Source organism: Cricetulus griseus, assembly GCF_003668045.3.
Source record: "Cricetulus griseus strain 17A/GY chromosome 1 unlocalized genomic scaffold, alternate assembly CriGri-PICRH-1.0 chr1_0, whole genome shotgun sequence".
Classification (NCBI taxonomy): domain Eukaryota; kingdom Metazoa; phylum Chordata; class Mammalia; order Rodentia; family Cricetidae; genus Cricetulus; species Cricetulus griseus.
Genome location: NW_023276806.1, coordinates 211,968,502 through 211,993,632, shown reverse-complemented (window position 1 = coordinate 211,993,632; position 25,131 = coordinate 211,968,502). Strand labels below are relative to the sequence as shown.

At 36.7% G+C, this 25,131-nt stretch overlaps 1 long non-coding RNA gene across 1 annotated transcript; it reads right to left on the bottom strand.

Annotated features, from left to right (window-relative positions):
* Window positions 1-4,838: 4,838 nt before the first annotated feature.
* On the bottom strand, window positions 4,839-25,039 carry LOC113832637. Its single transcript, XR_003479969.2, has 3 exons — window positions 24,378-25,039; window positions 7,410-7,523; window positions 4,839-7,138 (listed from the first exon to the last, which is right to left on the bottom strand). It is a non-coding gene; the product is annotated as an uncharacterized LOC113832637 (long non-coding RNA).
* Between the last annotated feature and the right edge of the window lie 92 nt (window positions 25,040-25,131).

Below are 25,131 nucleotides of genomic sequence, written 5' to 3'. Positions count from 1 at the left end.
ATTGGATAGCTCTCTCTTAAGTATTAACCCATTTCTATCAATCTGTATATCTCCACTTGGTCCTGGCTTACTGGTGATGTCTGGCACTCTTGCTTCCTCAGCAATAAAATGGTGTCTCCCTGGCAACTCACTCTGCCTTTCTTTTCCCAGAATTCCCCTCATTTGGTAGCCCTGCCTATACTTCCTGCCTGGCTACTGGCCAATCAGCATTTTATTAACATCATACAGAAGGACATCTCCCCTCACAAACTATTGAAAAATTAAGTGTACTGATGCAAGACACACGTGCAGCCTTTATCCCATTCATTGGACAGAAGCCCTATCCAGATGGTCCTTTTTTCTATCACTATAGCAGAGTCTCCCAGAGTCTCCCTACTAGATATCCCCCTACTGTTTCTGAATATTATTAAGATAGACAGCATCCCGAGTTCCAAGCCAGAGTGTGAACTTCTATTCTGCAGCCCCTTCATGAAACTTGTCATCATCACCCAAGACCATGGCAGTCTATTGGATGCAAGTAAGAAAATTCAGACATTGTGAATAGAAAATAGCGGGCTGATATTTCTGTAGTCATGGATGCATTTTACACAATGTGAAAAGTAAGCATGCTTACAATTCAATCTAAACCTTTATGCTTTGAGGACTCATATGCTCAAGCTCTTTCCAGTGAGACACAGAGTCTGCTTCTGCCCATGGATCAAGATGTACAACTCTCAGCTCCTTCTCCAGCACCATGTCTACCTGCATACAGCCATACCTCTTGTCAAGGTGATAATGGATAAACCTCTGACACTATAAGTTAGCCTCAAGTAAATGTTTTCCTTTTTAAGATTTGCCATGGTCATAGTGTCTCTTCACGGCAATACTCTAACAATTAAGACAGACCTAGAAACCATTATTATGAAGTTTTGGTGAATAACGTAGCTAGCTGATTTTGCTCTTATTTTAAAATCTGACTGAGGCTAAATTGAAGAATTTTGGATTAATGGTGCTGATAGAGGATATTTCAAAACAGCCTAGTATTGATGAAATCATGTGGTTATCAGTGGCCAATCCTATGAAGATCTATGATGAAAAGAAGCAAGCTGGGTTAGGAAAAAAGAAAAAAATGGATAGTTTGAGGAGAAAAGGGGCACCAGGAAGTGTAATGAAGCTAAATTAAGTGCTCACAAATATTAAAAGTTTAAAGAAAGGCTGATCCTAAATGAAATAAAGGGAGTGGTGACCTCAAGGTAAGACCCCACCCAGCAAAGCTTCCAAATTTTGAGAAGGAATTAAAGAGCTCGTTTAGGGACAGGTGTGGTATTGCACACCATTAATGCCAGCACATGGGAGGCAGAGGCAAGTGGACTTTTGTATTCCAGTCCAGCCTGGTCTACAGAGACAGCAGGGCAGTCAACCTTAGGCAGTGAGGGAAACCATTGAAAATAGAAAGCTGGTGAAAATGTACTTGAAGAGACCATTTTGCAGCACCGAAAGCAGCAGAACTTGGCATCTTTGGACATATGGTTCTGGCTTTAGAGTCAAGGTTACAAGAAGGAGTTACTGAATCTCCTTCTGCAACTAAAGAAAGCAGCTGAGGCCAGGCATGTGTCAAGGGTGTCTCTGAATGGAAGGAAGCCTGTTTGTGTGAGACTGTGAAGGTGAAGCCTAGATGCCTTAGAGACCCTAAAATGTTGCAGATGCCAGATCCATGGGATACCTGCTAAAGAAAGCTACTAGCAGGTTATGGAACCAACCCAAGAGAGAAATAGAAGTATGCTGCAGTCAACAAAGGTGAAAAGAGTTGGAGATATGAAGATCCCTTTGACATCAGACACAGAGTTTTAGAATTTTGAGTTTTCTTTGCTGGTTTTTGGTCTTGCTTTGGTTCAGGTTTTCCTCACTTTGGTCCCTTTAGTCCCTTTTGAAATGGATATATATGTGCCAGCGCATTTTAGAAATATGTGATCTGCTTTTTTATTTTGATTTTAAAGAGGGTTACAGTCAGGAAATTGGCATGAGTTTCAGAAGACTTTGAACTTTTGACTTTTAAACGGTGTTGAGACTGTTACTGACTATGGATACTTTTGAACTTGGACTGAATACAGTTTTACATTATGATATAGCTACAAGCCTATGGTGACCATGGAGTGAAATGTGGGTGTTTGAATAGGAGTGACTCCAGTAGACTCATAGATTTTTATGCTTACTCACCAGGGAATAAGAAACTGTAAGGAAGCCCCAGGTAAATCCATTCCTTTATAAGGAAAGGTGTCTCTTGATAGCATCATGGTGTTTCTTCATAGCAATAAGACATGTGTATATGTGTACAAACACATGTGTGTGTGTGTGTGTGTGTGTGTGTGTTTGTGGTAGGAGGTCAACCACTTGTGCAATTTCCCAGGAACCATCCGCTAAGTTTTTTGAAGCAAGTTCTCTCAATAAGATGTGGCTCAGTGATTAGTTTAGGGTAACTTGCTGGCAAGTACCAGGAATCCTCCTGACTCCAGTTCTATACCATTGAGATCACAACTGAATGCCACTATATTCAGCATTTTAACATGGATATAGCGATAAAACTGAAGTCCTTATACTTATGCTGCAAGGACTGCCTTCACCCTTAAATTACACTTTTCTATAAACTCAGACTCATATTTAGATAGCCATCATCTTTTATATAGCTTAAAATGTGCAATAAATCATTTGAGAAGATTTGGAGTTGGGGGATGGAGATTTATTGAACATTGTGGAAAGCTGCAAACAGTACCACTTCAGTGGAATATTATGGAGGTGGCTCGTATAATATGTGTGCCTTGGTCATGCTGATGGAATGTCAGGGTATTTTTCCTTGTCCATTGGTGCTGGTCCTTGGGAGGCTGGATACAGGCATATTGCAGAAAGTTAGAGCCTCCAAAGATGAATCCATTACACATCTTATTGTCTTAAAATCTTTATTCTCAAGCTTTTCCTGAGCCACTAATTTTATAGCATGGGTAAACAGTTTAAAATGAGAATAATTATATTTGGACAAAATGGCATGTAATAGTAATAAAAGACAAAGTGGGGTGATTGAGTTAAGCATCACAAGGAACTCTGGCAATTCCATATTCTTATAAATGGGACTGAACAAATTCTTGTTGTAATAATGAACTCTTATTGTGAACTGTGTAATTTATTTCATTTAATGTTTCTTATTTTTACAAAATTATAACTAATGCTTTGGGTAGCCTAGAACTCGTGTATTCTAGCTACTGATGATGGGTGATTTTTGGCCCTCTGCTGAGCGTTGCACTAATACCTACCTATGCAAAACCATGGATACTGTAATCTACTTACATAATTCTAGGCAATCTTTTGGTGTAACTAAGCAAAGTCCACAATGAGAAGAACTTCTTAGTAATGGCAGTTGAACTCAAAATCTAACCTTCTAACAGATAAACAGCAGCAAGAAGCTACCAAGTCATGTGCTGCTTTCACAAAACTTATCACCACTGTTATCGTTCCAACACACTCACCCAAGGCCTAGCCCTTGGCCTCTCACATTGATTTTAGTTTTAGGTCACTGTGAAGAATCAGCCTGCAGAATGGTTAGGAGAACAGGTAGCCAGTTTGGGGAGGCAGTGTGCAAAAGTCTCTCCACATAATTCTTTTTTGTTTTTTAGATTTTTTTATTTGAATTTCAAACAAGATTGAATTACATGACAATCCCAGTTCCCTGCTCCCTCCCTTCCTCCCCTACTACCCCCTAACTAAAATCCTACCTATCATATATCCTTTCTCCACATAATTCTTTAAGAGTGTTTGTCTTTGAACTCTTTTAGTCTATGAAAGAAAGATTCAGTCTCTACTATATAGCAGTTTAAAATGGAAAATTATTAAGAAAAAAATACAAAATTAAATCATTGCACTACATTTGCTAACTGGAGACTGTTTTTCTGAAAATCATATTTTACATATATTTTTAAACTTTTTGAAATATAATTCCACCATTTACCCCTTCCTTTTCCTCCCTCTAATCCTTCCCATGTACTTGCCTTGTTTTTATACATATTTATACATAAACATATAAATACAACTTTTAAAGTCTGTTTAGTAATATTTTTTTGTTTATGACTTCAGAGGTGACCACTTGGAATTGGGTAACCTATTAAGGGAGATCCTCTCTGGAGAAGACTATTTCTTGCACTCTAAAAATTATTTCGATCTCTTCTACATATTAAGGTTAATATAGAAATAAGCCTCATCTGTGGGAAAATATTGAAATTACTCATTTTCTTGGGTTGCCTTCAATTAGGAGCATGAAATACTAATGTATAAAAAGCAAAATCAATGGAATTTCTACATTTTAACAATAGAGAAATAAATATGGAAATAGTGTGTTACAGACATACATTTTTAAGTTTCTAACATGTAATTATTTTCCATGTCCTGTACATGGGTGTATTTGTAGAACACATGGACACATGTGCAGTGACGTGTGTGTAGGTGGGAGACACTTAACAGATATGGAACTCAGTTCATTAGACTTGGCAGCAAAGCCCTTTCCCACTTATCCATTTCTCTGTTCCTGTGGGAATCATGTTTAAATATCATTTGTAATCTCCCTAAAATCTAAGCTACAAAGTAACATAATTCATTTAAAAATGTAACTTGTATAATGCATACTGTAATACTGAATTACATACTTTTTCATGAAAAAAGGTGCATATCATACTAGAAATAATAACTATATCTACCAATCATTCCCAAACCAATTAACTTGTTAAAAAATGATTGTCTGTCTAAAACCAATTAAACCTTTCTAAAAGTAAGCAAAGTAAATAAAGTAAGTAAAAGTAAGTAAAGAGAAGTTTCTATGCCAGCATACTAAGGAGGTGACATTCCTTTAGTTTATCAAAATGTCTCAAAAATGTGGAAAGTGTCATGACAGAACAATCAGTGGGAGACCCCAAAGATACTCCATTCTATAATATAATTTAGCGTGTGTTATAGAGTACATCATAAGTTACTATGAAAAATCCATAAACAGGTTTAATAACATTAGATCACTTCATTATAATAATATTGCTTAGATTCTAATATCACAAGGTTAAATTAATCCCAGAGAAAGTGTTGAGTTAAATGTTTTCCTTCTACTCCAACATGTCGTTATTGACAGACTGCTCTTGGCACTTGGGGATAAGGATATCCGCTGCTCTCATGATCAGCAGCAAAAATAAAAGGAATAGACATAAATTGTAATTCAAAGGAGTGTGAATTAAGAGGCAAAATAAAGCAATGAAACAACAAATGTTAATGTAAACTTTGACAGATTATGGTGATGATATATATTGTCTTTTTTTTAAGTTTCTATTGTTATGAAGAGACACCATGACAGTGGCAACTCTTATAAAGGGAAACATTTAATTGGGACTGGCTTATACTTTAGAGGTTTAGTCCATTATCTTCATGGTAGATGGCAATTGCAGCATGCAGGCAGACATGGTGCTGGAGAAGCAGCTGGGAGTTCTATGTTTTGATCCACAGGTAGTAGAAGCAATTGTGTGTCACACTGAGTGTAGCTTGAACAAAAGAGACCTCAAAGACTACCCCCACAGTGACATACTTCCTCCAAGGAACACTTACTCTAACAAAGCCACACCTCCTAACAGTACCACCACACATGCCTATAATTACAACAATCATAATTATTTTTCATTAATGCTTATATTAGTTTGAAAATGCATTCATATCATTTAAATTTTTGATGAGGAATCAAATTTAATTCTAGTCATCAGTGGGGAGAAAAATGAAAAAAAGTTAGAATGAATAGATCTTTGTAGCTAGCCATATTAGAACCTTAGACACTTGAAATCAGTTAACGATTTTCATACAGAATTCCTCTGGCCTGGACAAAGAGGGCAAGGACCACTTGCATATGGATTCTTTGATAATGTAGCTGTAGCTAACATCATCTAGAGTCAAATACTCCAATTTTTCAATATTGAACATACCAGATAGGAAAAACAAGTTTCTTTCAATGTGCAAAGTTAAAATTTGGACAACTCATTGTATTGCTTGCTTTGTTCTGTTGTAATGAGAGCATACTCCAGATGGATGAATGTCCCAGTTTTTATTGTATAATTCTCCTTCTTGTCCTTTTTGCCTAATGAAAAGTAATTGGGGTAGGGGGTAGTAAGGGGTTTTGCATATGATAGAATTTAGGCTCTTGTTTGGGTATGCTCATTATATTTGTTATCCTTTATCTCCTTGGAAAGCAGAGCAAGATTTTATTAAAAATATTTTAATTTAGGTTTAAGCATTAGAGAAGCTTACAAAGATACCCAAGAGAATGGGAATATACACAAATGTGGTCATGGCTTCTTAAGGGGAGACACATACTTTGTCTTTTGATAAAAGATTTGTGCCATGGGAAAAAAAGTATTATTTCTAAAGATTTTCTCATATATTTGCATATATTACATGTTGACACCATCCTTTTGAATAGCCAAACTTAACTTGTATTTTTCAGTATCTTCCATGCATCCCTCCTGTTACACCCAATAATAGGTGTACATATTCTAGTCATCACAGTAAGTTCAGTTTCAACCATGTCAGCGCTGAGTTTCCTCAATTCCTCTTGCTCCACTTCTTCCTGGAGAGGTATGGAAACTACAGGGTCGCCTGGAGCCATGGTATTGGATAATGTGTCTGGAGCTTCAGCATTTTTAGTTCATCTTCACATCTATGGAGGAGGCAGCCACAAGTGGCAGGCCTTTCTTAAGATGGCTGGATTCCCCCACTGTGCGGTAGTCCATGCTGCCATCTGCTGGCCTTTCCTCTTGTTACAGCCATGAGAAGTAAGGTCCCCTTGTTCGCTATCAGAGCTTCCTGTGGTGCAGTTTTCAGGGTAGTTTCATCTTTCACCCAGCTACTCTGATGTACTGGGATTGCACCGCATCAGTCACAAAGTCATTATAATTGGTTTTCTGTTGCTGTGATGGCAGCGGGACTCTCCGGAAGAGCCCACTCTCCTGAAGATCTCCAGAAGATGCAAGGTGCAAGTCTTGACATAGGTTTCAAACTTCTCTTGCTCTTAAGAGAATTCTCATTCCCTTTCTTTAGACAAAATACGTGCGAGAATTTTCCTCCCATATTCATTTACCTTGAAACTGAGCTACAAAAGAGCCAAGACACTGACAAGTTTGTTTTTAGTATTGATAAGTATTATCCTCTTCCTATCAATGAATACTTGATGCATCAGGGAAGGCAGAGAAAGGGTGGGAGGGAGGGAGGGAGGGAGGGAGGGAGGAGGAGGGAGGCAGGCAGGCAGGCAGGGAGGGAGGCAGGCAGGCAGGGGAGGGAGGCAGGCAGGAGGGAGGGAGGCAGGCAGGGAGGGAGGCAGGCAGGGAGGGAGGGAGGGAGAGCGAGCACAAGTAGTCACCCACCTACTATAACGAAAGGACGCTATCCTGCACAACCTGCTTGGCACTGGGATTGCTCCATCCTCTTGCTCTTACTTTTGGGTTTATGCCATGGGTATTCTAAGTCCTTTTTCGTATCTAGATTTTGCAAAAATTACCATTAACTATAATTCTAGCACTTTCATACACCAACTGTTTTAAATATTTCATTTTTTGACTTATCTGGTATTTATATTGTTGTACAAAGTGGGAGAGGAATTCAGACTACTGATTTCTCAAAATAACATTATACCTCCCTATTCCGTTAAAGTTCTTAAAGAAAGATTTAACTTAAAGTCCTCTCAGATTCTAGACATAGTTGATAATTGTTTTGCTGGACTTATGACCTTTAGATTCCAAACATTGGCTTGGTCCTTGATGTTTGACTGTAAACTTCAACATGGTAAGGGTGGGAGGGCTTTAAAAAGACCATGATAATGGTTCCTACCTGACACAAACTTTATGAGATGCATTCTATGTATCATAATTTAAAATGTCTTCTAATCAATTTTAGCGTAGAGTCAAAGTGGAAACTAGTAAATTGAAGTTTCCTTTTTTTTTTTTTTTTGGAGGGGGTTGGGCGAGCCTGAATGAAATCCATACAATACTTGTCTATGGGAAGATGTGAAATGCACATCTTTCATGATGTTGGGGTTTATTATCACCCAGATTTTTGGGTTCCTTTTGCAGGCTTCCTAACTTGATAAACCTGATGTGATACCGAGGACTTTTCATTTCTAAAATGTTTCTAGTTTTTCTGATATGCTGGCCCAGGGTCCATCCTTTAAGAAACCTTCCATGGAGGACATAATAAAATGTTAGGCAAATACAAACCTGAGCTTTTAGTTTGGGCATGGGTTATAAACAACCGTGAATTTACTAATCTTCACCATTTCCCATGGGTTTTCAAGCAGGTAGTAAAACACCCATTGCATACACAGGATCTATTATTCATATACACTGATTCTTGTTTTCAGCATCATTTATGATAAAATGAAACAGTATCATTGTAGTCAAATGAAGCAGTAAATGGAAGAAATGTTAGAAAATTGGAACAGAGGTTAAATGATATTTAGGAAGATGAATCCAAAATAATGTGCTCTTGGATCATAAGTTTGGCTAGCTTTCTAGCAGTGATCACTAAATGGAGAAACAGAATCCTTGGAAAGTTTCAAATTCTTCCCAAACAAAAACAATTCAAAGGTTTCAAATAAAATCCAACCTTGTCCTGGCACTGTTAGCGTCAATTTCTTCCATGCTTACTTCTAAGATTTTTGTCATGCCCAATTTACCACTATAGAAGTAACTAGAACTTGTATTATTGTGCAATACACATGAGTGTTCCATTGCTAACAGTGATATCAGTTAATGAGCTTAACATATGAGGCTATTTGTTCACTAGAACTTCAAATTTAGCTGTTTGTTGTTAATTAATTTTCAATGTTTATTTATTTGAATTGTTCTTCATTTCTCAATGTGAAGCATTGCCGGCCATCAACCTATAATAGAAGCAACTATAGAGAAGCCAAATATGATGCTATTCATATCACTCAACATTTAGTGTTTCCTTGACTAATGCTAACCTATAAATTATTTATGGCCTTGGTTCTGATCAAGAAGACACCAATTATATTTTTTTGTACCTGAAAGATAAGTAATCTTCTTCTCCCCAGAAAAAATGAGGCACAACTGATTTTCATGACTTCTCAGATCCCAAGTTTGTAAGTTAATCTACATTGCAAAATGTATCGGGACCCTAATGTCAATGCTCAGAGACTTTTTCTCTGATGTGCAAATGTGCACAGCATGGAAAAGGTGAAGTTGCTTGATGCACAATCTCCAGGCTAAGGTAGAAAAAGGCTACACTAGTCTAGCATTTGTTTCATTTCTCATACTGCAAATAAGTATCACTTCCATGGTGTATTTAATGCCATTATTTCTATACTATCTGAATTTGTTTGTTTGTGCCTACAATACTCCCTACACATTCTGTACTTAGCCAAATACGGCTGCAATGGGTCTGTGGAGAAAATATTAACAGGTATGCCTTCTTCAAGCATGATTTAGAGATTTTCTGGGCATAAACTCCATGTGGGTAAGCTAAGAACATGTAATATAAGTATCTTTAAACAAAAATGCACAAAGCAAGTCTACAGATCAACCTATTTGGAAAAGTGAATGTCCACACGTTTATAATGATTTCCTTTTAGTTTCCCAAGGAAACCAAATTTTACAAGGATCAGTTATTCGGTTTCACTAATTATGTGTTTGTAGTGCTTTATAAAACCAAACTACTCTTAGGTAGCAAGAATTGACTGTGTGTTTCAAAATGTACCTTCGGATGCATGGGTTATATGATATCCTGTGTACCACATACTGTACATCGCAGTATTAGATAAAAGACCTTGATAAGTCCTTAATATATTGAACATATATAGTTCTGTCTTAAGTGATGATTTGTAGCTTTATGAGATTTTTATATTTTAATTTTCTAAATAAAATGGTTATTGGCTCTGTAGCCATAGAGCCTGGGTTCAAGCCTTGTTTCTGCTACTGACTATTAGTGTGACCTTACCCTTATTTTATCAGCCAAATGTCCTCATCTTTAAAATAGGAGAAGGAAGGAAAATTTGAAAAAAGAGGTTGTTTTATGCTATTTCTAAGTGTGAAATAATTGATTTAATGCTGACCAGAGAATAATTAGAATTCCTTTCGTCCATTAGGGATGGTTTACTAGGGAACAATAGACACAAATATTAAATAAAATTAAGCATTTCTATTTTAATACTTCACTGAGTACAAAACTTCTCAATTGAGTTGTTTACCATTCAGCTGGATATGGCCTTTCTCACTAACTAATTTTGTGGGAACTTATAACTAACAGTCTAGGCCACAGGAATGCAAACTTTTCATTCCCCATATTTTGGCTGAAAATAACCATAACACAAAACTGTTGGGTTTTAAAATGAAGAGAAGGCATAGACAACTAATGAGATTAAAGAATATGAACGTGAGGTTAACATAAAAGGCTGTAAGAAAGAGATGAGAAGTTGTGTGTATAAGAGAGAAATAAGAAAAGAAAAATGGAGAAGCCGGGTGTTGGTGGCACACGCCTTTATTCCCAGCACTCAGGAGGCAGAGGCAGGAGGATCTCTGTGAGTTCAAGGCCAGCGTGGTCTCCAGAGCAAGTGCCAGGATAGGCTCTAAAGCTACACAGAGAAACCCTGTCTCGAAAAGCCAAAAAAAAAAAAAGAAAGAAAGAAAGAAAGAAAGAAAGAAAGAAAGAAAAATGTGAATGAAAAAGAATACAGAACACAGTAGAAGCTTGCATTGCCCAAATCAAATAACACATTATGCTCAGAGCTTTGCAGGAATGGTCTTTCATGCACTTCATTGGATATATTTTATAAGATAAAAGATATGTTTTAAATCCTATAGACACATTTGGTTCATATCTTTTAAAATATATATTTCCATTGACAATTCTATTGTAGAAAAAATCTTTTTTTTTGCTAAATGTCTTTGTCATTGGGTAGATATGGTTGGTAGCTTTTTTAAATTAATTTTTATTTAAATTAAAAACAATGTTATTTTACTTATAAATCCCAGTTCCTTCTCCCTCCGGTCCTCACATTCCCCTCACCAGCCTCACATCCCAACACCTATCCATTCCTCAGGGAGAGTGAAGCCTCCCATGCAAATCATCAAAGTCTGTCACATCATTTGGGGCAGCACCTAGTCCCTCCCACATGTGTCTAGGCTGAGAGAGTAACCCTCCATAGGGAATGGGCTCCCAAAACACATTAATGCCCTAGGGATAAATACTGGTTCCAGTGCCAGAGGCTCCATAGACTGTTCAGGCCTCCCAACTGACACCCATGTTCAGGGGTCCTGGTTCAGCTTTATGCTGGTTCCCCAGTTGTCAGACTGGGGTCCATGAGCTCCCACTTGCTCAGCTCAGCTGTTTCTGTCAGTTTCCCCGGCATGGTCTTGACCCCTTTGCTCATATCTCCTCCTTTTCTACAACTGGATTCCAGGAGTTCACCTCAGTCCTTAGCTGTGAATCTCTGCTTCTGCCTCTACTTCCATTATTTATTGGATGAAGGCTCTATGATGGCAATTAAGGTAGTCTCTCCACCTTTGCTTAGATTCTTAGTTGTGGGTCCCTGGAGATTGCCAGATTTCTGTTAAACCCACAATGGCTCCCTCTATTAAGGTATCTCTTTTCTTGCTCTCCTTTTCTATTCTTCCCCCAACTCATCTTCCCTGAACCCTCATGTTCTCCTCCTCTCTCCCTTTCTACTCTCCTCATATTCCTCCCTCCCTCCCTCCCACTCTCCTGTGCTCACAATGAAACCAAATATACAAAAAGAATAACAAAGGTTTGAAATAAAATGAGAATCCTTGGAGTTGTGGAGTTGTTATATACACAGCAATTTTTCTTAAGTTAACTCAGAAAACTCATGAAAATCAAACATGGGTGTTCTTTCCATTGTTGGGTTTGCTTTTCCATTACTTTCTTCATTGTTTTACAGTTCTCATTGTGCAACTCTTTCCTCAATATATAATTCAAGATTTTTAAAGAAAATGTTTATTTACTTCCAGTAATTTTCAGGCTCCTTCTAATCAATAATTCTACCCTCACCTCCTTCACTCTTCCAAACTCCATAAGACATATATATTGTGCCTATTCTTTCACTGCAGGTTGTGTGCACGTGCATGCATGTTTGTGTGTGTGTGTGTGTGTGTGTGTGTGTGTATCTGTGTTGTGTATCTGTGTGTGCATATGTGTACTGAACCTTATATGACCATGTATTAGTTCATATTGTGTAATGGACATCTTCTCTTTGAAATAAAAAAAAATTTGAAGCACTATCTCTAATATTTTGTGTACATATAGTTTACTTAATTTTTTTCTTAAGCATTATTTTGAATTAGGTAATTTACCTTCATTAATTTTACTATTATTTACTAATTCTTCTGTTGATGATTAAAGTGCTTCCAGCTGTCAAGCATATTAACATAGTAAACAGTGTTGAAAAATGAAATAGTGTAATTCCCTGGAACAAATCTCACTACCTGTCAGAAAGTTCATTTAAACACAGAAGGCTGATTAGGGTTCCTTTCCTGTAATTAAGCCCACATCCTTTACAAGTTTCAATTCCATGGGAGGCCATCAGAATCATTGTGAAAGAGGTGGGGACAAAGTAAACAGGAAACTGTGTCTACTGCTTTTGGTATATGGAATTGTCTCCTGCTTTTGGTAACAGTGTAATGCACTACAGAAAGGGAACTCAGTAGATTTGAAACAAAAAAATCTCAAAAATACCATAGTGCTATGATGAGATTACTGTTCTATAATTTCTATTGTTATGTACTTCTCAGGTTATGGTAAAATAAAGAATGCTTTGTTCTCAAGTCTTCAATTTTCTGAATGTATGTAAGCAAGATTTCATTAAATGTTTGATGAAACTTGTAACAATAAATCATTCTACCAAGCTGCCCAAACCCTGCCACCATGTGGGCTCCCAAAATAGCACACAGAGTTTAATATTAGGTTAAAATGCTGCTGGCCAATGACTAGGATTTGTTACTTGCTAGCTCAGTCTTAATTATCAACCATAACTACTAATCTATATGTTTTATAAGGACTTAACTTATCAAGGACCTGGCTGTATGAGTCCTCTCTTGCCGGCGATGACATGGCGACCACACAGAGAAGAGATGAGGAAGAAGAGAAGGATTTCCTGCTTGTCCCTGCTTATATTCTGAGTTTGCCTGCTATGTCACTTCCTGCCTGGATCACACGACTTCTCTTTACTACATTTCCCAGAATTCTCCTCAACTCCTAGTCCTACCTATCTTGCTCCCCTATTGGACAACAGTGCTTTATTCAATAACCAATAAGATAAACACACACAGAAGGAGTTCCCCCATCAGATACTCTTCTGAGAAACCAATTGAACTTAGAGGTTTTTTCATGGAAAGATTTGGTGAATTTCAAATGTGTCTGTATGTGTGTGTGTGTGTATGTGTTAGATAAAAGCCAAGTCAAATTATTTGCTCTTTTTTATATCAATTTTGTTCATTTTTATTTTCTAAGATGCTTATCACCTCATTTTTGTTAAGTGTGCCTTCTTTAATTTAAAATTATTCTTTTTAATATGAGTATTCCTTATCTTGCTGCATTTTCTTCAAGTCTTTGTTTTGATACATCTGTTTTCTCTTTTCCTTTGTTGTCAACATTGCTAGGGCTTTATAATTATTAAAAAATATTTTTATGGAGATAAAAATTTGACTTCTACTGTTTTTCTTTTTCTTTTCTATTTATTTGTTGTTGTCAGAAATCTTGGTTGTTAACTGCATCTGGAATCAAACCCAAGCATCCAGATACATGAGAAGGCTTTTATTGACTGGATCATTTGAGATGAGAAGATCCATTCTAAATATGTATGACATCTTCTAGTGATGGCCAGCTTAAAATGTAATAGAAAGCAGGATATTGTTTTTATGCTGATTGCCCTCACTGTTGTCAAAAAGTTCATCTACCCTATGACTAAACCATTCTTTCCCTGGTATTGGAATCTACTTATTCAGAATTCCAACATAGACTGAAAATCGGATGATTTCTAGGAATATTCCAGTAATCCAGGCCCAGGTCGAGATTGAGTAGACAGCCAGTCTTGTGATCTCAACAGCAACTAGATTCTTGGCCTTCCCTTGAGAGTCAGCCATTGTGAAAGCCACTCTAGTAAAGCCTCTTTAATATTCCATCACTTCTGTCCCTTTAAAGAACTCTAATATATTTATTATCTTATCCTTATGTTTTTACTGCTCTTAATTTTAACCTTCATATAATATTGAGTTAAACCTTTATATGTCATTTGTATTTTCAAGTCCAAAGCTATAAATTTATAACTAAACCTATAAAGGATTATTTTTTCAGTTTTATATGTTCTATTCTATTTTTACTTCTTTCTACATATTTATTTCTTCCTACACACCCAGAGTTCTATATTGGCATCATTTTTAGTAGTCTTAATCACGTCTTGTAAGTCTTATATTTTAGGTTCATAGATCATTTTTTAAAAAGAGGTCAGAAAAACTGTAAAAACCAGAGGAACAGAGAATTTTATGTGTCTGTGTCTTCTAAGAATGTTAGAAGCTATGCCTGTCAATTCTCATCAACATGGCTGCCTAAACATGAGCTGAACAAGAAAACAAACAGTAGATACACAGGCATAAGTGGGTGAAAGCCCAAGAGGCTCCAACTCTACACAAAAACTACAGGTAACTAAGAAATGCTCAAGGCAGGAACAATAGGCTGTGCAAGGAAGAGTATGCCAGTTGGTTGTGTGATGCCAAATAGTCATCCCTGAAAACATGCATACAAATAACATTACACAGATAGAACAGGCAGTCTTTATGCATTTAAGAATGTACATAAACATATATATGTAACAATTAATGAAAGAAAATAGGCCATGGCTTCAAAAAGAGCAAGAGGGTTATGTGTAAGGATTTGGAGAGAGGGAAAGGAAGGGGAAAATATAGCTATACAATATTAATAATTATGAAATTAATAATTATGAAAAGGAATAAATGCTTCCATTTTTATAAAATATTATACAAATTAACTATTTGAAAATAAAACAAAATATACCAAATGTTTCCAGTGGTTTTCTGGATCTGATAATAAGATGTTTGGTTTCATATCTATCTGATTTTCCAATGTGATTTCCAATGTGCATATACCACATCTATCTATCTATCTATCTATCTATCTATCTATCTATCTATCTATTTTTGTGACTTTATTTGTCATTGGAAAAATTGCCATCTGCTTTGGAACTCCTTTACAGGGTGAACTAGTCCTTACAATGTGGAATGTAAGACTCTAACCAAGTCTGGTCCATTGATAAGAAAGTAAGATAATCACTAGGAGGGAGGATGACTGGAAGGACTAGGGAAACTGAGGACAACATGCAAAGAAAGGCAGACAGTTCCCCCTAAGTGAAGGCAGCAGTCTGAAGTCAACAGCTGATAAAATGCTGCCCCTGTGTTCTGCTTCCTGCATGTCCCTATGTGATCCCCCAGAGGCATTTCATTCAGGTTTCATCCACCTGGCAATGCATCAGTGTGAGGAACTGGCAAGAGGCTCCCCAGTTGCCCCCAGGCTGTGTGCAAACACATCTCAGCAGAGCCCTTTCTGCCTGTATTTGTCTGTCTCCCAGCAGCTGGTTCTCTCTCTAGGCCACACAATAGCAGGCTTCCCTGTGCTAACACTGCCCTTGCACAGCCATCCACAGGCTGTGGGAGGTGACAGCATTTTGCCACAACACTCTGAGTGGCTGGGTTCAATGTACCACATTTATTTTTATAAAGATATCATAGATCCAAAGAGTAATTTTCACTTTCTACACATTCTATTTTTTAAAACAACATGAAGTATATCGAAAGATAATGTTTTAAAGTGTTTTCTTTTTATAAAAATAGCTATCAATACCTAATATTTAAATAAATCTGTAACAAATAAGAAATCAAGAACATCTTATGTTATTTTAATGTTTGCTTCGTGGAAAAAGTTTACTACAAAAAATTTTATTAGTGATGATATTAAATGGTTATTTTTGTTCAGACTGATGATAAGTCACAGATTGCAATCATAATTCTTATCTTGGAAATGCCTGAACACCAACTACAGTAAGCATGTTACAAATTGTTCAACTCTCTTGCTGTTAAAAACATTATTGTAAAATTTGTGTAGAATGTTTGCAAATGGGGTATTTGTATTCCTTTTAAGACATTTACTAGTTCTGATAAATTTTCATTGTGGACTATAAACCTTTTCTTGGATCCCTGTTGTACTTTTTCTTTCATCCACCTCAAATGCCCTACATTCCATCCACACCAATGCACTTGTCATTTTTCTGAACATTTCTCCACATCAATTTCTTAGCCCCAAATGTCTTTCCTCTGTGTCTCCACCTGTCAAAATTTTACCCATCTTCAAGAAGTGTCTCATGTCACTTGCTCCACAAAGCTGTCTCTAATTTTAGATTATGCTCATTATTCAGGTGTCTCAAGGTATTTAAAATATGTTTCACGGTTAGACTGAACTTGCTAAGTGGGTGACAATGACCTCTATGTTGATAACATCCCTTCAGTCTACTCTCAATGCAAAAATCCAATGGAGTATATGAAATAATACTTATTTTTCCTCCATTTGAAATAATTCATCACTTTGTTACAGTGATGTTTTCTACCAGCATGGATGATATTTCCTAATTTACTAGAATGAGTATATTAAACCTGGCAAAGAAGTGGAATTCAACCATGTGGCTAGGTCACCGAAGACATAATCCATAAATGAAATGGAATTATGGTTACAGACTTGGAGCATTATTGTGAATGTGGTTTACCATTCTCCTAGCAGCATTTCAATGCAAGATTTGGAATAGTATTGAGCTATCAAAATTTCTCACACTATTCAATGTCAGCAGTGAAGAAATCACAGAGCTTGGCAACTGAATATTCCCACTCTTCATTGTAATAATTTTACTTTTCTTTTCTGAAAATGAATAACTATTGTTGATGGATCCTTCTGGCTTGAAGGCATTCTGAAATAACTGCTGGATCCCAGACATCCTCGGGCTTGAGGTAGGTTCTTTGAATCTCAAACATGAATTATAAAGGCTGGGTGAGGGTGAAGGTTTCAGTGCATTCTCCAGTGAGTACAGGGTCTCTGTGTTTCCCAGTCCTACCTTCAGTTTATGCCAGGCAACTGGCTTATAATGAAAATAGTTCTTTTCTTCCATTCATTTATTTAGCTCATAAATAAAGTCATGCACAATTATGATACATAATACAGTATGTTCACAATGGCATGGCTAAATTAAACCAATTAACATGTTATATCACACATATTAAAATATCAACCATATTTGTCATAAAAATAGTTCTAAATGTTTGCTCTGGGGCTTTCTTTTGTCCAGTCCCTCTATCCACTAAATATTGTAATGAGCAATCATTGATGATTCAGCTGTACTGAATGGTTGATCCCATTCTGAACATCAACTTTATAAAATTAAGACTTTAAAATTTACTGAAATAAACACATTAAGACTTTTAGATTCCTCGTAACATTTCTAGGTATGCTATGAACTAATTAATTTATGATAACAAGGTACTATATTACTTATAAATAGTACAATACATTTGTTCAGAGAGTAGAAAGGTATTCATTCTATTCTAATTGCTACTTTCAGCCATATTACTGTCCCCATCGTTGATTGTGGTTCTTACAATGAGAATGTTTATATATTTCTGTATAGTTTTAAAAACAAAATATGTCTTGTAGCAACAAAAATATTTTAAAAAGAAGAAAAATGACAAATAGAAAAAAAACTACCAGAATGTAAAAAAAAAGAGTTATTTCAAATTTGTAGAAAATTACTATTTTCATTAAAACAGAAATTAAATTAGCATAATCATGTACAGTTAGAATTCTGTTTTCATTGTAACATTTAAATATATATTGAGCATTGTTTTGAATTTCTGCTTCATTTTCTAAGATAGATGGACAATGCTTGGCAATTAGAGTAGAGAATCATACCAATTCACTACTAGACTAGAAAATCTGCAGCCTCTGCTGTCCAGAGACAATGAAGTGATGATGATAGAGTTAGTGCAGAATTAAAAGAAGCTGAAAATTCATACTTTATGGATTATGTTACACAAAGTGTTTCCATGAAGTATGAGAATTCTATATGGGTCTTATTGATGTTACTGGGGATACAAAACATGCTCACGAATGAATTTTAATGTACAGCTTGGCTTGTGAGGAAAATTTCTTTTCTAATACCTCCCATTTTTAATTGTATTTGTAGCTTCCATTAGGGTGTATTTTCTGAATAAACACTGTATAGGATACCATCTCACATTTTCGTAAGTCTAATCTCATTCATATTAGTATTTCATTTCTAAGGCTGATGACAACAATAGACTCAATAATAAGGGCTGAGATAATTACTCTACTTAAAAGCTAAAATTCGCTTGGTCTAGTATTTTTATTAATCTTGGCTTGAACTCAATGACAATCTTTAAATTTCCTAGTGCTTCCAGTGCATACTGACTTACCAGGAAACAAAAACAAGAACCAAAAATTTCAATGTATTTATTTGGTATAATTTATATGTATATGTCTATAATTAAAGATTAGATAAAGAAAATTATATTTAGCCTTTTATTTTTCAACTGCTTAAGGTTTTCCTATTAAATAATAAATAAACCTATTTAATTATTATTTCAAAGTTTAGCTGAGCATGAGAAACATTTCATTTATAGATACCAAAGGAAACTTGTATAAGGTGTGCCTAGAATGAACATCCTCAGTTCAATTTCTTCATGTATATTAAAGAATGAATTTCGAGTGAGATCTTTTAGTAAGTATATATTTGCCCTCTGAAATTAATTGAGCCAAGTTATAACATTTCTGAAGCTTGACTTATATTTTACTAAATTCTTCATATACATGTATATGTAATAATATAGTTATTTTCATGACTACATTAACATCTTTGCCTACCATATGTTTTTAGAGATGAAAGAGAAAATGCTACGTATATAGTTTAAACAATCTCTCAATATGTGATTTTTATTTTTCTATTATTTCTGTGATAGGTTTTGCAATGTGCTTTGATCATATTGATCCTCATACCCCAACTCTTCCCAAATCCATCTCCCTTCTGTACCCATCCAAATTTTAAATCATTTTTTTTTAGTTCCTCAAGTCCAATTTGGGTGCACATATATTCTTGGATGTATAACTTTCCATCGCAGCATAGTTACCTTACTAGGGGCTGCAGTCTTCAAGAAAACTAACTCTCCCTTTCCAAGAAACTATCAATTGTCAATAGCTCCTTGGCTAGCCATGGGAGTTTGTGCCCACATTTCCTCTTGATATGTGATTGGACCTTGCTTGAGTTTGAATGGGTTTTGTGCATGTTGTCAAACTACATGAAATCTTATGTGCAACTGCTTCATAGCATCTAATCCTCTGGCTACACTTTTTCCAGTTTCTCTTAGGAAATGATCCCTGAGCCTTGGGACAAAGCACTATAATGTAGACATGCCAGGTAGGGCTGAACAGTCTTCAGTCTCATCCCCTTTCTACTCCCCAGGGAGGGTGAGGTTTTCCATGGGGAATCTTCAACATCTAGCATATCATTTGGAACAGGGCCTAGGCCCTCCCCTGTGTGTCTAGGCTGAGAGAGTATCCATCTATGTAGAATGGGCTCCCAAAGTGCAATTGTATGCTAGGGATAAATACTAGAAGCCCCATAGACTGCCCAAGCCTCTTAACTGACACAGGGTGTCTGGGTCTATCTTATGCTGATTTCCCAGCTATCAGTCTGGGGCCCATGAGCTCCCTCTTGTTCAAGTCAGCTGTTTCTGTGGGTTTCTCCAGCCTGGTCTTGACCCTTTGTTCATCACTCTTTCCTCTCTGCAACTGGATTCCAGGAATTCAGCTCAGTGTTTATCTGTGGGTGTCTGCTTCTGCTTCTATCAGTTACTGGATGAAGGCTGTTAGAGTTCTTTTTAAATTGCATATCTGATCTTGACTTAACTTTGGTAGATCTTATATATCAATAAATTTATGTATTTGTTTTAGGGTTGCCTGTATGCTGGAGTACAGTATTTTAAGTGTGTCCCTATGATTCTCCAAAATGTCTGTTAAGTCCCCTTTCACCTTTAATTTTATTTTTTTGACTTCCTTCTCTGTCTTTCATTAAGTTACTAATATGATCTTTCCCGTGAGTAACCCTGTCTCCAAAATAACGTGATGTGTGACTAAATAAGATATATGACATGGATCTTTTCCCTCTGCTTTTACCAATTCACACCTGCACATACACACATCACAGTGAGCGCCAGCCAATGGCATCGCCTTGTAATCCTAGTTTTTGTGAGGCTAAGGCAGGAGGATTGCTACAAGTTGAAGGCCATCTTTGACTTTATAGTGTGTTTCAGACTAGCTTGTTCCAGACTAGATTGAGACCCTGCCTTAAAAATACAAAGGAGGAGAAGGAAGAGAGAATAGAGTAAAACAAACACTTAGTCTTACACATTTGACAAGGTCATGGTTCTGGTGGCCTAAGATTTATTTGTGAGGTTTTTGTGGACACTGACCTTACATCATAACACAAGAAGAGATTTGTTTTGGATTACTTCTAAAGTCTTAGAGTGGTGTGGTTGGAGACCATTTTGAGACGGGACATGTTGTTTAAATTTGAGCTAATCTTGAGGACAGATAACAAGGAAAAGTAAAATGCTATGGAGCCTTGACTCAATCGGCCACAGAATGCTGAGAAACAGCATAATTAGAAGTAGACATAGAGAGGGTGAAGTCCAGCTGCAGAATTTCAGGTTAAAGCTTAGCTTTAGTGTGGTTGATTCGTAGGAGCTGAGTCTATCTAAAATTAACTGTAGAATAAGATAGCCTGAAGCCCGAGATAGTCCTCTAAAACCACTTATAGGTTTCAATGTTTCCTTCTGTAGAGAATGAGAACTCCATCAGGACCATTGAGCTTCCAGGTGTCTCATTTAACAAGCAGGCTATTCAATGCATTCACTTGACCTATTGCTGATGCACACATAGCCTAACCCTAATTAGAAGAATAACATGCCCCATGTGCTTGAACCAGGGTACCTCAGAAATGTAAGATAGCATGCCAGAGCCACATGCTACAAAGCTCCATGCAGCCCACAGAACCTCCTGATACATCAAGGGAGAAACTTCTAAAGGAAAGGCAGCTATTTTGAACACCATATAGCTTATGGTTTGTGTTCTATTGCTACAATAAAAAATCATGTCCAGAAGCAATTTGGGAAGGAAAGGATACATTTCACCTTGAAGCTTGTAGCCTATCATCCAGGGAAATCTGGGGAGGAACTCAAGGCAGGAACCTGGAAGCATGAACTCATGCAGAGGCCCTAGAATATTACTGGCTTGCTCCACATGGCTTGCTCAGCTTGAGTTATTATGGCACTCAGGACCCTCATCCCAGGGGTGACTCTCCACACTCACAGTAATCTACATTCTTCCACATCAGTCATCAATCAACAAAATGCATCCTGGGCTTGCTGCAAACCAATTTGGTGGAGGCATTTTCGCAGTTGAGATTCCCTCTTTCAAAATAGCTCTACCTTGTATCAACTTGAAATAAAACTAAGCAGTCCACCTTGTTAGGAAAGACAATCTCCAGTTTCAATTGACCTTTTCTCTACCTGGCAGACTCCAGTTTTAGAAGGCTCTGAAAGAAGGCTCTGACTCATGAAAGGCCTTTGATATCATTGAAGACAAAGACTATTGCTTGAGGTCACACATTTATTTAATGCCGGAGTGTTGGGGTCTGAAGGAAAAGGGAGATTGGGAGCTTCAGAAAAAGCAACAGAAGCCTTTTAGGGAAGTGAGAAAGTGACCTCCAGAGCCTTCACTAGATAACATACCATAACATGTAGTTACATGCCATAGAATGTAATTTGCCCATCTTGGGCTTCTGTCATTTACATTGCAAATTCAAACAGGCAGCTTACTTTTATTTATCAGGGAACCTAGAGTCAACCATGAGAGCTGGCAGAGATAAATAGAGATCTCTGTCTGGGCCCCTGGCACTTACTGTTTTCTGAAGTTAGTTGGAGTCCCAAGTCACAGACTTCCAGACTTCCATATGCCTGCTTGTGAGTGTTTATGACATTGTAGGGAAATGTGGTTCTATTAGCCCCCCCCAGTTCAAACTTAACAATGCCTTATTATTACTATTATTAATCATTATTATTTCTAGCACACATCGATTGTACATAAAGTCTACAAAATTCCTGCACCTTGCAGGCTCTTTTCTCTCTAGTCATGTTGATGATTCTTTGGGCAGATTTTAGTTTTACTTTCTCAGTTACACATGCAATAGCTGTCACTTTTCCTGGACATTCTGCTCTTTCTTGAATATTTCCCCCTAAGTTTCAGCATAGCATTAATGCTTCCTAAATCTCTTATCTGGAAATACTAACTACACATACTAGTCCTGGGAACTTTTCTGACTCAATAGAGATAGTTAGGTACATATGAGAAAACAATGCTTGGAACATAACCATGTCTTTTGGTTCTGGAGTGGAGAGTAAGGCATGCATACACAGAATAGGGAAAAATGCTTCAGGAATACACATAGTGCCAACTGTCGAGAATAAGTTCCCTGGACACCAGCCATATGGAATCAATGATAGGCCCTAGTAGAATTCAATGGGGGAAAATACAATCTAAAATATGGGATGGGTAAATCTATTGTTAGCACATAGGAACTTACATTGGTAGAAATATGGTATAGTGGGATAAGAAAAGAGTGTCTTATCAAAGTCAACATTTTACAAAGAGATTAAGACGTGGGACACTCTTGCAGAAAAAAGCATATCTTACACTCATGAAAGAATTGTTTGAATATTGTTGTCCTTAAAGCATTGTGCCCACATCTCATTTTTAAAAAACTTTGTCACCACAAATAGCTGCCAACTGACATAAGTGCTGCAAGAGCAGGATGTGTCTGGCACAATATTTAATTAAGCCTGCAAAAATGCTGAACTCTATGTATAGAATAAGGTTATGTAGGTTGGGGGAAGTGTATTCGGGGAAGCATCAAGGAGAATAGTGGGATATTTCATAATGATTAAAATGTATTTCTTAAAAGTAAAACAAATATCCCAATCTTGAGCAGATCTTGTGACAGTAATGTTGTGTGGACAGTGTGCTACCTTACTCTACTTTATCCTCTGCCTTGAATTTTTTCTACCCTGTCTTCTATGATGTTTCCTAATATCCAGGGGAAGTAAAATGGAAGTTCCGTTTGTGACTAAGCATTCAGTAGTCTTTATACATAAGACAACGAACTGCAGAATTATCTCTGCAGTTACCACTGTCTACTGCAAAAAGGAGCTTCTCTCACCAAAGCTGATAGTAGCACTAATCTCTGCATATAATCATAGTTATTCATGTGGTGATTTTTATGAGCATATAATATTCGTGAAAGAAAACAGTAGCATTAGCTTTTACCCTGCGAGGGATAGCCTTCCAAGCCATAGGCTTTGCAGTGTGTCTCAAATCTGATCAGAGAGCAACTGATAAACATGATCACTGACTTAATATTATTACACCTGTGGGCACTTCTTGCATGGCTGGTCAATTTCGTAAATGTTCACATCTGGGCAAGAATTTGGTGGCAATTCCTCCCACAGCAACTTGCATAAATAGTATCCTTGGGCACAATGACAACTAATCATTAAGGAGGAAGCTTCCATCCTGGCTCTAGTTTGATTTCAATTGTGTTCTCTGAAGGCATAAGTTCTTTCCACCCAGCTCTGGTGAGCAACCAGCAGTCATGGAAAATAACTGTGCCATGTTGGGACCTTATAGGCCTTGAACAGCCCCTCATAGATGGTTGCCAATTCCTGGTAGAGGGATTTCCAATAATTAGTCCACTTGTTTCCTCTTTTTCCCGTTTACTAAACTTTTAGCGCTATTGCTTTATTTTTTTAGAGCTTTGACTGCCATTTTATTCCCTTTGTTGATTTATAGAATTTGTTTGCATAATTTAAATCTCTCACCTTTTCACTCTGCTGTTGTTATCATAACATTTTCACCATGATTTTTCCTGGGTTTTATAATCTTATTTTCACCTTTCTTTGCCTCTTTTTCTCTCTTTTTATTTCCTTCTTTTACTGATTCCACCTTTACATTAAATAATTTTAACTTTATAGATCACTCCAAGTTATTTTCATCAGTTTTTGTTATATTATCATTTGTGGAATAAGTTAGCTTTATCCACTTTTAAATATATTTCTATATCTTGTTCAGTTTGGAGTGCTGCTGATACAGTAGTTTGTTTTCTTTTGTTTAGGTGTTACCTGATCACTTAGGAAGATCGCCAAATCAGACTTGGGAAAATATCCAAACCAGTGGTTATCAAAACTGCAACATAGAAAACTCAAGAGTTTGAAAAGCCAGGGCAATCCAATGCTTCAAAAGTCATAATTTCTCAGGTTCTAAATGAAAACATAAAGAAACAATTGAAATTCTGGACAGGAAAATGTAAAATCTACTTGAAAAAAATGATCAATGCCCCCCAATTTTTAAAAGAAAAAAAAGACATGGAAAAGAAACTTATGTAGAAGAAAAAGCAGCCACCACGAATGAGAAATTCAGTAAAGGAACAAACTTTTAAGGAGACTAGAGGAGAAAGAAAAGAACCAACCAGCAAAAGAACACTGAGTAAAACAGACAACACAGAGTTCAATTCTTAGACACATGTGACATGGTAAAATCAAATTAGGAGTATATTAAGAATATTGGAATGCAGTTATAGTCTCCCAACAAGAAAAATTCCACAACTGGACCTATTCACTGTCAAATTTCATTAAGATTTTATAGGAAAAGCTAACACTGGACTTGTCTGTAATATAGAAAAGAACAAACACAGCCTCTCTCAATTTAGGAATGTCATATTAACCTGGTGTCAGTTCCACATAGATGAAACAGAAATCCACAAGGAAACAGAAAAATATATTGTACCTTTTTGACAAACATAGATGAAAAATACTAATAAATACTTGCAAATTTCAGCATTATTTTAGATAGATCATAACAATATGATAGAGTTGC